This window comes from Choloepus didactylus, chromosome 15, assembly GCF_015220235.1.
Source record: "Choloepus didactylus isolate mChoDid1 chromosome 15, mChoDid1.pri, whole genome shotgun sequence".
Classification (NCBI taxonomy): domain Eukaryota; kingdom Metazoa; phylum Chordata; class Mammalia; order Pilosa; family Megalonychidae; genus Choloepus; species Choloepus didactylus.
The window spans coordinates 87588984-87601626 of record NC_051321.1 but is presented as its reverse complement, the minus strand read 5'-3'; the positions used below and the strand labels follow the sequence as shown (position 1 = coordinate 87601626).

At 45.6% G+C, this 12643-nt stretch overlaps 1 protein-coding gene across 1 annotated transcript in view; it reads left to right on the top strand.

Moving 5' to 3' along the window:
• The window catches only part of ZNF488 (zinc finger protein 488), a 223451-nt gene that overhangs the window by 198477 nt on the left and 12331 nt on the right, over positions 1–12643 (top strand). Inside the window, 1 exon segment of the mRNA XM_037803766.1 lies at positions 6194–6957. The gene's annotated coding sequence lies outside the window, so the exon portion shown is untranslated.

Genomic DNA, 12643 nt, shown 5'->3' with positions numbered 1-12643 from the left:
TTGCCTTGCCTTGGCCCTGAGGGACAGAAGGCCACTCTACAGCCTTATGTGGCTGCTCTGCCTCTTAATCTTTGGGGCAGAGACCTACTTGAACAATGGGGTGCTACTGTACATATCCCTCCTCCTAGTGGAGTGTACAGTATTCAAAGCCACAACATGATGGCAAATATGGGGTCTGCCCCTAGCTGTGGGCTTGGCGTACGTTTGCAAGGTACCCCTTCACCCACCCAAGTCTCACCAAAACGTGACCAATTTAGTTTAGGATATAAACCTTTTTTAGTGGCGGCCACTGTTCATTCGCCTCCCCAACCTGTCCCATTAGTATGTACTACAACAAAACCGGTATGGGTAGAGCAGTGGCCGCTTACAAAAGAAAAATTAGAGGCTTTACATGAATCGGTTCAAGAACAATTGTCCTTGCAGCATATCGAAGAGTCTTTTAGTCCTTGGAATTCTTCTGTGTTCCCAATAAAGAAAAAATCAGGAAAATGGAGAATGTTAACTGACCTAAGAGGTGTTAATGCTGTCATTCAGCCCATGGGACCTTTACAACCTGGGCTCCCCAATCCTAGCTTGATTCCTGAAAACTGGGCTTTAGTGGTCATTGATATTAAAGACTGTTTCTTTTCCATCCCTTTAGCTGATCAAGATAAGGAAAAATTTGCTTTTACTATTTTGTCCCTTAACAATAAAACCCCTTCTAAACGATATCAGTGGAAGGTTTTACCACAAGGTATGCTAAATAGTCCTACAATATGTCAATATTATGTCGACCGTGCTTTACAGACTGTCTATTTAAATTTTCCTAAAGCTTATATAATCCATTATATGGATGATATTTTGTGCTCTGCACCTCAGGAGACTGAAGTAGAATCTCTGTTCTATGCTGTTCAAAAAGCTTTACATAATGTAGGATTGCATATTGCTACTGACAAAGTGCAACGTACTTTACCTGTACAGTATTTGGGTTCTAGTATCAATAGACTTACAATTCAACCTCAAAAGATACAACTCCGCAAAGATGCTGTTACCACCTTAAATGATTTACAAAAACTACTAGGGGATATTAATTGGCTTCGCCCCAAAGTAGGTATAGCTAACTATGAGCTTTCCAACCTATTTTCTCTCCTTTGTGGAGATTCTAAATTAAACAGCCCTAGATATTTAACTTCAGCTGCAGAGAAGGAATTACAATTAGTGGAAGCTAAAGTTCGACAGGCTCAGATATCCCGTGTTGATCCTACACAACCTTTATCTCTACTTATCTTTTCCACTCCCAAATCCCCCACAGGCTTGCTTTTGCAAAATGATAAGCTTGTAGAATGGATCTTCTTGCCCAATTCTTCTGTAAAATCCATTTCCCCTTATCTAAATCTCTTAGCTATTTTAGTTGCTCAAGTCAGAAAACAGGCAAAACAACTCAGTGGTTTTGACCTTCATTTAATTGTGCTCCCTATAACTGCTAAAAAACTCTCAGTTATTTTGCAACAACATCTAGCCTGGCAAATTGCTCTAGCTGACTATGTTGGCCAGGTGGATAATCATTATCCAAAAAATGATCTTTTCCAGTTCATTCGACATACACAATGGGTACTTTATTAACATGGGGAAGAGGTTATGCTTGTGTTTCCCCAGGTGATGGATGAGCACCACTTTGGATACCGGCCTGACGACTGAAGCCGTACCATGAACCCAGCAAAGAAAAGAGAATTCCTATGGGACGTCGAGCCACCAGTGATGCAGTTCCAGGGTCTGACACTGAAGACAACAGTGATTGGGCCAACACCCCGAACTAGGGAAGCCCCACATCCAACTTGGGGGCAGATAAAGAAATTATATCTCCGGCATGTGCTCATTCTGAAAATTATACCTATTGGGCTTATATTCCTAACCCCCCATTGCTGCAACAAGGCAACAGTTCGTTCAGTTTTCCCTCCTCCTTATTTTGGCTGCCTGGGTCCAAACCATTGTTGGGCATGGAGGCCACGGGGCATAGGCTGTCAAGGAGACAAAACTAACCCTCTTGGGGGGCGTTGCCCCTCCCTTACATCACCCTGCATGGCCCCGGAGGATGGCTGGTTAGCCAGAGACGGGTAAGATTCCTCAGGGAAGGAACAACCTAAGACAGGCACAGTTGCAGAGGGGCCATCAGGAGAAAACTTGGGGGCCAACAGAGGTGGGGCATAGAACCTCACCCCCCCAGCTTTGTGAGGGTCTGAACCCTCACCCCCTTTTAGGGGAGGTCTCCTGCCCCCGTGGCTACTTTGTTTCCCACGCCCAGCTCAGATCGGAGCCCCAGTGGCAGTCAGAGATCTGACCAGTGGCTAAAACAAAAAGGGGGATATGTGGGAAACTGAGTCTTCCATGTTGCCTGAGGCATATCTAGGGTGGTGGCTTAGAACGCTGAGCCACAGGCCTGCGTAGAATAATGCCATGCAGGCCCGCCCTGTAAAGATGTGTGTCTTGTGACTACCATTATCTTAGACCTAGATTGTATTCACCTGATGTAAACCTAGATTGGATACACCTGATGTAAATATAGGTATCTGGTGGGCTCTCCCCGACCTGAGCACCTTTAGCATATACACCTGATCTTCTGAAATAAATAGCTGGAGCAAGGCTGCATTGTCACCCACTTAGCAAGAGATGCAAGTGGGCCCCCTGCTCCCTTAATTCTTAGCTTTGTGTCCGTGTCTCATTCCTGTGTCGCCCTGTCAGCAAAAGCAAACTGGAGCTAAGAGGGTGAGTGCCTTTCCAACCAACCACAATGGTGGCATGAGATGCTCTAGGGTTCTGTTCCTCAACAGGATCTATGAACAACTAGCAAAAACTGGCAAAGCCATTTTCCTCAGAGCTCAGGCAAACTGTTAAACAGTTGCAGTAAATGGGAGTGCACCAAATCAGGGAAATGGCAACTTAAAAACAGTAGGAAAAGCTGCTGGCACCCTTGCTAACTGTTACGGTGCCCGTGAGTTAAAGTACGAGACAGCCAAACAGAATTTAAAGAGCCTTTATTAGCCGGCCGGTGACTGCTCACCCAGTTACTCCACACAGGGGACTCAGTGAGCAGCCCTGACCTGAGTGTGCTTGAGACTTATATAGGCAGATACCACATCCTGAAAATGCAAGCAAGCTATTTTGACAGAAGCAGAGTTGGCAGTTAATGGTTGCTTAAGATCTTTAGCAAGGTTGAGAAATTTTCTCAAGGTCGGTGCAATGGTTATTTGTTGAAACGGTTACGCTTGGCTAATGCGTACATCTGCAAGTCTCACTCCCTAAAACGGTACAGTTTCACTCCCTTCTCAGGGCTTAATGTTTACTTTGCAGTCATTGCCGGTTGAGGGGGAAGGGGACTCTCTTGTTACAGATTAAAGGGAGGGGGCCCACTTCACTAACGCCTCTGCCACCCCCTTTCTGGCTCATAGGCTACCTGTGAGGTTCTCTGTCTCAAGTCTGGAAAGAACAGGGTAACCCCTATGTGCATACTGGGCTGCATGTGTGCATATACCAGTGTGATAGGTGGCAGCATGAAGGTCTGAATCAGGACACTCCTCTCTGCTTCACTGAGCAAGAACTTGCCCTGCGTGCAGAAGCAGCTTGTAGGCAGCTCAGGCAGTGTAGGAAACAAATCTCAGCAGCCTGGGGTGAAGGATTACCACCTTCAAGAAATACAATAGAGCTTCCCAGGACTGCAAAGACTATTTCACAGAGGAAAAGGGGGGAATTCAGATCCCTATACATGGAGGAATTCGTAAGGCCCACAAGCACATACCCAGGAAAAGACACATGCTCAGAAAGTCTGGAGAGGACCCTGTACTTTTGCCCTAGGCTGTCCTTTAGGTTCACTGTTAGGAGGGATAAATTCTACAGGGGAGCACCAACCAATGCAGAGACAATTTGCAAAGATGACAAAAGGTGTATTTTGCATCTCTTGGTTTTTGTTAGCACCTCACATTCAAGGAAATCCCAGTCACACCACTAGCACTGTAGAAACTTAAGGGACAGCTCAGGAACTAAATTCCAGTGGCAGTATGTTAAAATAGTAAAATTTACAGTGTGAAACAAAAGATCATAAGGCATACAAATAAACAGGATACAATGGTCCATCTAAAGAAATAAGATAAAACAGCAGAAAACACCAAAGAAGGAAACCAGACTTTGAACATCCAAGACAAACGCTTTTTAAAAATGGTTGAAGGGCTGAAGGAAAACATGGACAGAAGAACTGAAGGGTATCAGGAAAACAATATACGAACAAAATGAGAGTTTCAGTAAACTGATAGAAATTATAAAAGGGAGTCAAAATATTGGATGGAAGTGTACAATAAGGGTGAAGTTAAAAATTCCCTAGAGGATTTCAATAGCAAGGAGTGGCTGGGTTTGGAATGGCACCAGGAGTGAGCTTTAGAAGCTTCTGGCTAGCCACAGGCTGTCAGGACCACAGGGCTGCCCATGCCACGACACAGCCAGTTTCAGACAGGAGAGAGAATGCTCAGAACCCACCTCACCCCTCTCCCCCCCAGGTTGCACTCAGAATACACAGCATGGGTCAGTCCCACACATGGCAGGTGCAGGAAGCCAGACTCTGTAGAGCACAAGCTGCCTGGGTCTCTGTGGGGAGGCTTGGACAGAGGAAGCAAAATCCCACAGACGCTGCTCTAGGGGGTGGGGGCAGGGAGCCTTGGGGGGCCTGAAGGGCTTTTCAGGGTGGCGGGTGATGCTCTGTGTCTAGATGGTGTTTGGGGTTACACAGGAGTATGGCTCTGTCAAATGCACCATGTGGTCTCCTTAGGGTGTGTGCAGCTCACAGAGAGAGCTGAGAGCAGACCCACGGGATTAGGGAGAAGGAGCACGTTGTCACCCATGGAGTAAGGCATCACAAGCTAGGATGGGGTGATAAGAGAGAGAGGTGGATAGACATGTGATAAAGAAAATTGGGCAAGAGTAAAATCCAGGACCCCTTGAACCACTTCCAAGTCTTCTGATGCAGGACGTCCCCCCAGTCCCCAGACCCCCAAAAGTGTCTCCCAATGCAGGACCTGTTCACCCAAGCCACCTACAAATCTCCCAAACCAGCACCCCTGTCTACACAAAATCTCCCAGTGCAGGACACACCTGATCCCCTCCACTTTCCCTACTGCAGGGTGTCCCCACCTCCCACCTGCACCCCTGGGCACTGAAGCCCCCCTGTACCTCCTCCATGCCTCACACTGCAAGCTACAGGGGCAGAACACATGAGGAATCAGACAGCTGTCACCAACAGCTGGCTCAGCTGGAGGCTCTCCTCAGATCACCTTACCCCCCACAAACTGGGTTCCAAACTCAGCCCTGCAATCTCAGGGGTGGGGGCAGGATTCAGAGCCCTGACAGAAATATAAGCACCAGCTCCCATTCATTAATCAATCAACTCCCAGAAGCGAGGCCAGGCACCCCAAAATCTACCATCTCAAGCTCAGCCCCAGCCCTGACAGTGGGCATTTGGGTCCCTGTTTGAAAGCAAAACCAGTGCCCCCAGACCCGGGCCCGTGCTCCAGGCTGCACCCCGTGAGGAGCAGAGCTTGAGGGATGTGAGGCTCTGTGGGATCCCACAGCCCTGCAGCACAGAGCCCCTGCCGCCTGCATCTGAGCCCCGATGCCGCCCCTTGCTGCACGTGCTGCTACCAGGGGAGAAGCCTGCTGCCCTTTCTCTCCAGCAGCTTCCAGTTTACAGAGCACGGTGGGGGGAAGGTGCATCCCACACACACAGACTCGGGACAGAGGCCCTGCACTAGGAGGTCCCCTCTCGCCGCCTCGGGCGAGGACATCCGAACAGTTCCCGGTCTCCGGAAGGCGCTCGGGATTTCGCTTTGAGGGTGACGGGAGCTGCTGGCTGTTTTGTGGGTGACCTTTGTCAGCTAGGGAGGCTTCCTTTCCCATATGCTGAGAAGAGGCGTCATGTTGGATGTGGGGCTGTGTCCAATTCTTTTCATCCACTGAGATGATTATGTTGTGTTCTCCCCATGCCATACACAATTGCACCCATCAACGGAGCCCTTTGAGCCTAAGACAAAGAATGCATTAAGTATAACGCACCAAAATAGATGCAGTAAAATGCATGTAACCATGGATTGTAGTCACTTCATACTTGTTTTTTTCTTATGGTATTGGCTCTAGTGTTCCATCCAGCATGATCTGGAAATCATCTTACTTGCAGGATAAGCAAGGAGTGTCTGCATCAGGAAGGGCACCAGGTAGCCACAGGCTGCCAGGACCATGGGGATGCCCATGGCAGGACACGGCCCAGCACCCCTGACACCAAGTCCTGGTGGGCCAGGCGTGGGCAGCTCCCTGGGAGACACGAGCCCCAGCCGTCCAGCTCCTGCCAGCTTTGCAGCAGCGCCCTGGAGTGAGAAGGGCCTCAGCCCAGGGCCCACTTTGCAGACAAGGAGACTGAGTCCATTGTGGAAAAGGCGGCTTCAATGGTGAACTCTTCTAACATTGCAAGAAGAAATTAAAGAACATTTAAAGGACCCGGTCCGGGCAGCAGCTGCAGCGTTACATGGCGGCGGGGGGAGGGGCCGCGGGGGAGGCGAGCGCGGAGGCCTGGGGCCCACGGAGGAAGCGCGGGCTGCGGGCGGCCCTTTCAAGCTGCAGCTTCCCGCCTCCCCGGCTGTCCCCGCCCCTCGCGGCTCTCGCCGCCTAACGGGAAAAACGGCCTTCGGGGGGGCGCGCGCGGGGGGGTCAGTTACGTTCGGTTACGTTCCGTTACGTTCAGTTAGGTTCAGTTAGGTTCGGTTACATTCATCTACCCCAGTGTCCGTTCAAGGCACAAATGGTGCTTCTTACAAACGGAGCTGTATATTTTACCCTGTTTGTGAAAGAAGTTATAGTCATTTCCTATGTGTGTGTGTTGTGTTTTTCAGTGGAAAATACTCTCTGCCTGAATCCTGAGTTGGCTTTGTTGGTCAAAAGATGAAGGTACCAAATTTCCTTTTCACTTGATAGAATTATTGTTTTACATTCGGGGGTGGGGGGGAAGGACCCGGTGTTTCAGAACAAGTGATTGTCATCAGTGTGGAATATGTGCAAGTTTTTCTCTTCAGGTTAAATCCTTTGGTGTGCTTTGAGGAAAGTGGTTTGAAAGTTTAGTTTTATTGTCCTTGTTTATCTCTTTCTTGATAACCACAACCTTCAAAAAAATGAATGTTTCACTTTGCCTCCTCTAAGCCTTGTCCACCTGATTTCAAGAAGGGGAAAGGGATAAGACAGGGGCAAGGATAGAGCAGTGGAAATTATTTTTTTGAGTCTTTTCTGTGTAGATGCCTTACAGAATGGCTGGACAAGAACCCTATAAAGTAGCTGCTGTTTTAATTTTTCAGAATCTTTTATTATGTTTTTTAATTACATGCAAGTTGTAAAAAAATTCAATCTGTGCATAGAAATGGTTTAATAAAAGGGGGAAATTATCCCCTTTCCCCATGTTTAGTATATAGTGAATAGTTGGAATATTTTTTTGTCTTAAATAGGTATTGAAATTCCAAATTCATCAAAAGGGTAAACTGAGGCTCACAGAGAGCAAGCAATCTGTTGATCACCTGTCAGGTAAATAGCAGGCGGAGCTAGAAAGCCATGTATTTGACTCTAAAGTTATGCTATTTCTACTATTTTAAGAAATATTTTAAGAATCTGTTCCATCTAGTTTTAAATTATTTACTGTATTATAAAGTCTAGTGAGTATCAGTTTTACATTGATGATTGTCTTTATAAAATATGCAGATATTTTGCACATTAAAGTTTCATTATTAGTAGTTTCCAGTGGCAAAAAAGGCCAGAATTTAACTTGAAGGGAATTCTGGTCATTTGATAAGATTCAGCAGAGCTATATCGGTTTTCCACCTTCAGTTTAAAATTCCAAGTCTGTTCTCCTGGACCCATGCCATGCTTTTGTGCTTTTAAAAATACGTTAGAAGAAGAATTTTACAATTTACAAAGACATAACATATAAATACATGAACAATGTAGTCAGTTTAAAAAATAAATTTAAAAAGATAATATGTGCTTTTTACTTTCTGTCACTAGATTGTCTATTCTGGACATTACATATAAATAGAATCAAACAATATGTGGATCTTTATGACTGACTTCTTTCACTTAGCATAATGTGTCCAGGATTCATCCACTGTTGTAGCATGTTTTGGTACTACTTTCTTTTTATTGCCGAATAATTCCATTGTATGGATATACCATATTTTGTGTATCTTTTCATCAATCAATAGACTTCTGGGTTGATTGTACATTTTAGCTTTATGAATAATGTTGCCAGGAACATTCAGGTACAAGTTCTTGTGTGGGTATATGTTTATATATGTTTTCACTTCTTTTGAGTATATACCTAAGAGTGGAATTGCTGAGCCGTGTGGTAACTCAATGTTTAACTTCTTGAAGAACCTTCAAACTGTTTTCCTAAGCAGCTTCACCATTTTCTATTCCCACCAGTAGTGTATGAAGATTCCAATTTCTTCTCATCCTTATCAACTCTTGTTTATTCTCTGTTTCTTTTTGATAATGGCTGTCCTAGTGTGTGTGAAGTGATATCTCATTGTGGTATTGATTTGCATTTCTTCGATGGCCAATTAAGTTATGCATCTTTTCATGTGTTTGTTGGCCATTTGTATATCCTTTCTGGAGAAATGTCTATTTAGATAATTTGCCCATTTTTTAATTGAGTAATTTGTCTTTCTATTATTGAGTTGTAAGGTTTGTTTATATATTCTATCTTGTTCTTCACATTGGGGGCATTGTTTTTCCTCCATTCTGAGAACTTTCCCAGGAGACCCACAAATTCTGCTTGGCTTTGTTTCACGTTGCTCAGCCAGAAATCTCCAAAGGAGGGTTTAACAAGGCCTTTAGCTCATGATGCCTGCTGGGATCAAAGGTGAGGGTGTGTGGGGAAGGTGTTTGGTTTAGGACTAGAGGGAAGCACAAACTGTACAAAAGTACGTTCCATGTACGGGGCTCGCTGACTTGGGCGCGCTGACTTGTGTGGCTCCCAGCTCTGATTCTTCTGAGCTTCCCTGAACCTTAGTCTCCCTCAGATGGAAGAGGCAGATAATAAGAGTCTCCCTGTTGAAGAGAGGGGCTAGTCAATGGAAAGACCCTGGCACAGCACTGGGCTGCACTGCCCCCGTGAGACCACCCCCAGGCAGCCTGCAGTCACATCTGGCAGCTGGGACCCTGTGCTTCTCTGATCACATCCACCCCTGTCCCCAGCAGAGGAGAGAGGCACAGGCAGGCCCAGAAGATGGCCCCCTGCCTCACAGCACCCTGCCTGCAGCTCCTTACCACACTGTGGGCTAAAGCCCAAGGCTAGAGATCTGAGGCTCCCTTGCTGAGCCCCCCAGCTGGATGGCAGCCAGGATGACCAACCTCCATGTCCTGGGGCACTGCCCAGCCCCCTTCTGGACCATAAGCAGATGTCTATTCCTTATAAAGACCAAGGGAAGAGAAAGGCCAGGAGAGGTCCACTCTGATGAGATTTTTCATTTAGAATGATGTTTGGGTGTTGGCGTCATCAATGGAAAAAGGAAAGGATGGTTGTATCCCTCCCCACCCCCCACCTCCCCCCAAAAAAAACATGGCCTGCCTGGAGTTCAATACCAGCCACAGCCTTGTGGAGACATTTTTTCAAGGCATGTTTGCTGAGGATGTCCTCCCTTCTCTGCCCTAATGTTGCTGGCCTGGGGGCTCATTCCCTTCCACTGCTGCAGGTCCCCTGGGAAAAATCACCAACTGTCCGCAGGCCCTTTGGACACCTTTTCCCCTGGCACCATTCACCAGCTCAGCTAGGGGCATGGAGAGATGTTGGGGGTTTGCTTTGTGGGCTTCCATCGCAGGGCAAAGGAGGTGTGGTACAATGAGTACGAGCAGGGCTGTTATCTGCTCCTTTCTAGAGCATAGAATCTAGTTGGGATTAGGGGAGGCTGAGAAAGCTTTAGGTCCATCCCGTGTACACAGAGAGGCACATGGTCCCAGCTGCAGGGAATGAAATTTAGCTCCCAAGATTTTCTTTAGCTCTAGTAAACCTGATCTGGTAGAATCTCACTTGGAAGGCAAATCTATTAAACAGTTGTAAAAGCAGCCATGCGGTGGTTGCAATAGTTAGGGAGCTGGGGAGGGAAGTCTTGAAGCTGGCTGACACAGCCTCCCCTGCCCAGGCATATCCAGGCTTTTCTATGCTATTGCATTTGGGAAACTGAGGCCCTAAGACTAGAGAGGCTTGGTTATGTAGCACTAGCAAGCATATGGCAGTTGCTGGGGCTGGAAAGCAGACTTCCTGGGGAGGATATGCTGTGGTTGACCCAGGACATCCTTTCCTAACTTGAGATGGTTATGTGACTCCCTCATTCTCCCTCCTGCCCCCAGCACTCTTTCTGCTCCAGCCTCCTGCCCCTGAGACAGCAGCAGGGCCACACGGACCCTTCCCACTGGTGTAGAGCCTGCCGACTTAGAGTTCCTCACTGCCCTCAGCTCAGCCTCCCAGTTCCAGCAATTACTCAGGGAAATGGGAGGCTTTGTCTATCCTCCAAGGTACTGCTTCTACCCTTGCTTGTCAATTTTGAGTCTTACTAAAAGTTGGCTTTGGCCAGGAATCAAATGCCCCCCAGCCCCTATGATGCCACATTCCCAGGAGGGCCTGGTGGCTGCTGCTAATTCACAGAGTGGTAATTGCTTGTTGTGCAGTGATTGCCAGCCCTGAGACCCCACCCTCCCTGAGCTGGGGGTGACACTGTTAACATGCCCTGGTCTGCTCTGCTTTGTACAAATTGCCCCACATTCTCAGGGCTCAGAAGTTCCAACCAGTGAGCCAGGTTACAGGCACCAGTAGACAGGGTAGCCTGGTGAGGAAGTAGAAGCCACCTTTCACAGCTCAGGTGAGCTGCTTTACCTGGGGGCGGCAGCGGTTGGTGCCCCCGGGAGCCTCGTTTGGGGTTCAGGTCAGGGGGTGTCCTAGTGAGTAAGGAGGGAGCACGGGCAGGTGGGTGGGGGGAATAGGAGTTCCTCGCTTCCCTCATAAGCTGTTCTAATAGAGACTCCAGGCTGTGCACGGAAGAGAAATAAACTTCATTGTCTTCTTGGATTAGCATTCTTACCGCATGTTTCCCGAGGAAAATGTCAACCGTTCCGAACCCTTGTGCAGAACCGCTTGCAACAGAGCGGAGAACCAAAACACTGCTGCCTCATTCGAGTAAAAGGAAAAGAGGCAATTAAGAACTGCATTAGAAGTAACATGTATTGCTTCTTTTTGAAGATGACATTGATACATGCTCGTTTTGGGTAGAATGTTCAGAAAATACAGATAAATGAAAAGAAGAATATAAAACTCAGTTATAATCTCCGAACCAAGAAATAAATGCCTTTCTGGTGCTTTTTTTTTTTTTTTTTTTTTTTCATTTTTCATTTTTCTTCCATCCAAACATAGAGAATATGTGTATTTACAAAATTGTTATTTACTGCCTATATATTTTATATCCAGACTTACCCACATGCTGCTATATTGGGAGTATTTCCCCATTCTTTTATTCTTCAGAAGTATGATTTTCAATGGAAACACATTCAACCTTACAGAAAGCCGTCATTTATTTTATCATCCTATATGATGAATATTCATGTATTTTTGCCATATTAGTATAGAATAGTGTTGTAATGAACATTCAAAATACATATAATTTTAGTTATATCTGTATTTCCTTATCACTTTTTTTAAGAAGTAGAATTACCAAACCAAGGATAATAAATTATTTTAGGCCCTTGATGCACTTGAAATGTATTTTCAGACTATTTACAGAAAGGTTCACAATTTTCACATCTACCAGTAGTAATGGGAATTTCTGTTATATCATATACTCAAAGCACAGAGTAATTTAGTAAACATTTTTGTTAATTTAGTAGCAAGATGAAAAATTGAATGTTACTAAATTTGCATTGCTGATTTGTGAGTTTATACATTTTATTTTTTATTTTTTATTTTTGTCATTACAGTTTATGTATTTTAGATCCTGTAGGAAGTAAATAGTGGAGTTATAAATCAAAAATTCAGTAGTATTGGTGTTTATATTTACCATGTGATCTTTACTGGAAACATTTATTTCTTCATGTACTTTCAGTCAATTGTTTAGTGGCCCTTCCTTTCAGCCTGCTCAACTCCCTTTAGCATTTCTTATAGGACTGATAACTGGTGATGAAGTCCCTCAGCTTTTGATTATCTGGGAATGTTTTTATCTCCCCCTCATTTTTATCCTCCAGGTGTTTGTGAATTCTCCAAGTCTCTGATGGTTATTGACTTCTATTTGTATTCCACTGTGGTCAGAAAATGTACTTTGAACAAATTCTTTTTTTTTAATTTATTGAGGCTTGTTTTTATGCCCCAGCATATGGTCCATTCTGGAGAAAGATCCATGATCACTAGAGAAGAATGTGTGTCCCAGTGACCTGGGATGTAATATTCTATATATATCTGTTAAAATTCTCTACATCTCTCTCTCCTTTCTTTGTTTCTCTGTCGGTAGGGCTCCCTTTAGTATCTGAAGTAGGGCAGGTCTTTTATTAGCAAAATCTCTCAGCATTTGTTTGTGAAAAATTTAAGCTCTCCCTCAGATTTGAAGGA